The sequence below is a fragment of the Ursus maritimus genome, unplaced genomic scaffold (genome assembly GCF_017311325.1).
Source record: "Ursus maritimus isolate PB19 unplaced genomic scaffold, ASM1731132v1 scaffold_11, whole genome shotgun sequence".
NCBI lineage: Eukaryota > Metazoa > Chordata > Mammalia > Carnivora > Ursidae > Ursus > Ursus maritimus.
In genome coordinates this window covers 6,283,588-6,288,270 of record NW_024423453.1, presented here as the reverse complement: position 1 = coordinate 6,288,270, position 4,683 = coordinate 6,283,588, and positions in this window count along the sequence as shown.

The window sequence follows — 4,683 nt, the reverse complement described above, 5'->3', positions numbered from 1 at the left end:
AAGAGCAGACAGCATTGGAGAAGGACAAAATTCTGATGCCATGCTTACTTTTAGCAACTGTAGCGAAGCTTTTCCGGGGCTGGTCCTTGATCCAGCAGCTCATGTAGGCTCAGCATTCGGCAGGGCAAGGCAGCTTTAATCTAATTCTCACTTCATTTTCCCCCTGGCTTTCTGCTTAGGACAAGTCTCAGGGAAGAAAAGGGAAAAAAAAAAAAAAAAAAAAAAGGAAGTCACGGGCCTCCATGTCATAATACAAAAATGCACTGCTAATTACCGCGACTCTAATGCTTGATCCAGCCAAAATGCAGGTACACAATTACTTTACTTGGGGGCAGTCTCTGCTTAACCCCTGCTTCGTCTCACTACCTCTTCAGCACGTTCCCTCTTTTTCAGCGGCAGTTACCTCCTGATGGTAATAACTGACTTGCCGCCCAAGACAAAGAATCCCATGGGAGGCGTCCAGGTGAGGAGCGCCTGAACCCGTGCCCCAGACAGGTTTGGGATGGATCGTGACCGATCAGGAACGAGACAAAGAAACCCAGTGTATTTCATTCCGGCTTTTTAAAAGACTTAATGATGTTTAGAATCACAACAGTGGACATAAGATGGTGGCAGTTTGGTTCTTTTCCAGCCAAATAATGAGCTTTTCTAAAATCCGCAAATGCTTTTAGGTCTCCTTCGTGATGGAGCTAAATTAAAAAAAAAAAATGCATACATAACATTTAATTCAGGGGATTTTGTATTGCACTTAGGAGAGTTATTCACAGGTGTGTTCAATCTATTTATATATTTTTTATGAATTTACCATCCATTACAAAGAAATGCCACTGCCAACCGTAACAAAGCATGACATTAAGGATCTGCTGAAGAAAGAGCACCTACTATGTGAAATTTCTACTGTGATTTAGCAGAAAAGTGTTTTAAGGAGTGTTTTTACATTAAATTGGCTATGTATGTTCTATCCAATTTATCCATAGTTTTTTTTTTTTTATCTTCTTTTGGAATTAAGAATGATCTGAATTGCCACATGTGTAGACATGAGGAGACAAGAAAATCTTATTCCTACCAATTTGGCTGCTTCCATCAAGGTCCAAGGCACTACCATCCTGGACCTGATTTAATATCCTGCCTAAGAATGTTCTCACAGCTTCTACACTGGCCGTTCTGTCTGGTCTCAACACAAAGCAAAGTACTTAATTTGCAGGCACTCATGAAAAATAAAAATGCAGAGCACTTTGTTCAAAAAGCAGGAAACAACTACCACTGAAGATGTGAAAATATATTTGTTTTTCTTTCTTCCACAGTCTCTTTCTTTCAACTTAGGATGATGTTCTTTATCTGCTATTTAATATCACGCTTCTGGGAGAACAGAGATACTTGCTGCATGAGTACAGGCACTCACAGTTCAAAGGGCCCAGAAGAGGAGACTTTCATGAAACCTATAAAAGCACCACAGGCAAGACTGAAGAATGCAGACAGCTATGTGCTGGAGAATGGAGAGAGACAGGAGCAAAAGGACACAGAGGAGGGGAGAGGGGAGGGAGGGAGAAGGGTGTGTTGACTCATGTAACCCATTTGGCATTCTGATTTCTGAATTAAGATTTTGCTTGCGATTTAAAGTGACCATGGTACTTTATTTAAGAGTGACCAAAAAAGTCATAGAATCTGACAGAGTTCACGCCCAAGAACTAGGGCATGAGGGAAGTCAAAATCATATTCCAATTACACCTTCTAAGTCATGCTTATTTGTGGCTGATTACCTGTGATTATCTGATGCTTAGAAAGGGAAGCAGTGGAAGAGAAAAAACATGGACTTCCACATCCCATAGACTAATGTTCAAATTCTTGCTCTAGCTTAATTGATTATACAACCTTAGACCAACTCTTTGGCTACAGCTTTCACTTCCCTTTTCTATAAAATGGTGAATCTTGACATCTGAATTATGACTCGTACTTACTTATTCCTTTAGTACCTAACACGGTGTCTGTTATACAATAGAGATTCCTTAGATGAATAATTGTTAAATGGGTAAGTGAAAGAATGAACCTAAAGAAGGAGGAGGAGATGGTGGGAGGAGGAGGAGAAATGGGAAGGGGAAACTGGCTTCCTTACCTATTAAAATTAATGGTTTCAATTCTTAGTTGTGGCCATAGACAGGTAGGTAAGTAAAGAGATGGATGGAAAGACCAATGGAAGGGTGGATGGATGGATGGATGGATGGATGGATGGATGGATGGTTGGATGGATGGATGCAGATTAGACCTCAAAGAGAACTAAAAGCATCTACAAATTTTAGTCAAATAAAAAAATACCAAAACATCTTTTTTTTAAAGATTTTATTTAATTGTTTATTTGAGAGAGAGAGGGAGAGAGCACAAGCAGGGGGAAGGGGAGGTGCAGATGGAGAGGGAGAGGCAGACTCCCCACCAAGCAGGGACCCCAGTGCAGTGGCTTACTCTCAGGACCCCGAGATCATGACCTGAGCCAAAGGCAGACACTTAACCGACTGAGCCACCCAGATGCCCCGCAAAACATCTTATATAAAAAAGCTAACACTACTCAGAGTTGTGTTAGAGCCATTTGGATACTAAGAAGTCCCTAAAAAGTGCTCTTCTTCCAATCCTTTTCTTAACATAAACTGAGAGAAGTCCATATATATTTTTAAATTTTATTTATTTATTTATTTGAGAGAGAGACAGAGAGAGAAAGAGCACAAGCAGGGAGAGAGCCAGAGGGAGATGGACAAGCAGACTTCCCCCTCCTGAGCAGAGAGCCAGATGAAGGGCTCAATCCAAGGACCCTGAGATCATGACCTGTGTGCTTAAGTCAGACGCTTAATGGACTGAGTCTCCCAGGTGCCCCAAGTGAAGTCCATATTTCTATGGTTTTAAAATCTTACAGATTTGGCTTTCTGTAGATTTTCAAAGTAGTTTAAAAAAACAGTAAAAATGGTTAAAACTCTTGGAAATAATTATTGAACAGAAAGATTTATTTTGCCTGGAAAAAAAAATGACAGTTTGGTAACATAATGTCTTCATAAAAGTGAAGGCTTTTGTAGTAGGATGATTTTTACTATATAACTCCATTATAGCACTTTTCTGACTGAAGAATGTGTATTACTAGACTTTACCTGGAGACATTTAAAAGCGCTGTTGGCATCTTTAAATGCCAACAGTGAGGGGCAAGTACTCCAAACAAGTGTGGTGCTGGGCTGTAAGCACTAAGGAATGGTACTGCTTGCTACAAACCAGAGAACGCATTCCTTCTCTACATGGTCAGCTGCTAAGGAGCTCCAAATGGGTGCACCCTGTGGGAACTTAGACCCGTATTTGCTAGAACTTCCCATCTTTTAAGAGAATCTGGAAGTCAAAATCTTATGGGGAATTTTCCATGTTCTAAATGCTGGCAATTAAAAAAGAGTCAAAATAAAACTTACTGTGCAGGCCAAACAAAACAGGTGTTGTCCTGTGTATGGACAGAGCTCTTAAAGTGTTTGGTTTGGTGTCAGTTGATGTCAGTGGTCTTCAGAGGGGATAAGAAATTAGAATAATCATTCACAAGTCTATCACCAACCATCACGTTAGATTTTTTAAAGATATTTGTACGGGAAACACAAGAGGTAAATAAATATTTTCTTCCCTTCCTCCCTTCCTCCTTTCCTTCCTTCCTTCCTTCCTTCTTCTTTCTACTGTCTCTCTCTCTTTTTTTAACTAGTTGGGTTTTGTTGCAACTTCCTGCTAATCTCAATGCTGGCAAACTTGTTTCTATCGAAAGTGTGCTGCAGAATCTTTATTCCTTTGAGTCTGAGGCTTGCAGAGTCTGCCCCTTTGTTTCCTTTCCTCTAGGTTTATACCCTGATCTTGGCCCTGGAGGGAGGTGAGTAGGAAATTAACAAGGAAACTGAACCTAACGAAATCAGGAGGGTACCCTAGTTAAATTTTTCACCTCATGTTCTTTTATATATTTTTTTTCTTGTCTTTTTTTTTAAAAGATTTTATTTATCTATTTGACAGAGAGAGAGAGGTCTAGAGAGGGAACACAAGGGGGGGGAGTGGGAGAGAGTGGGGGAGGGGGAGAGAGGAGGGAGAGAGAAGCAGGCTTCCCACTGAGCAGGGAGCCGAACTCGACTCATTGCTCAATCCAAGGACCCTGGGATCATGACCTGAGCCAAAGGCAAATGCTTAACGACTAAGCCACCCAGGCACCCCTCATTATGTGTTCTTTATTTGAACTCCACCTAATCACAAGTGAGTGTGTGGGGGGTGTGTGTGTGTGTGTGTTGGGAGAGAGAGGGTAAAATAAGGGTGGAAGTGGGACACACCCAGGGCCCATCTAACACACTGGCTGCACGGAGAGGTACAAAGTTGTACTTTAATTAATTCTATTTAAATATCTTAATTTTGCCTACAGAAACCTTCTGCCATTAAGGTCACCCCTTGAATCTCTGATTCATATCAGATCTCCTCTTCCTTGAGGGATGTCTTTGGGAGAAGAGGGGAAGAGAAAGACCTCCGGACGCCCCCTAACGATACAGGCAATGTTAAGCATGTAACTGTCACTGTGAAAGTCCCCAGAATGTTAGAATAGCTTGCTAGCGATGTCACAACCACCACCTCACATCCCCACCGCCAGCCCAACCAGGTGTCAGAGGACATCTCTTGTCTGTCTAAACGTGTCCCTTT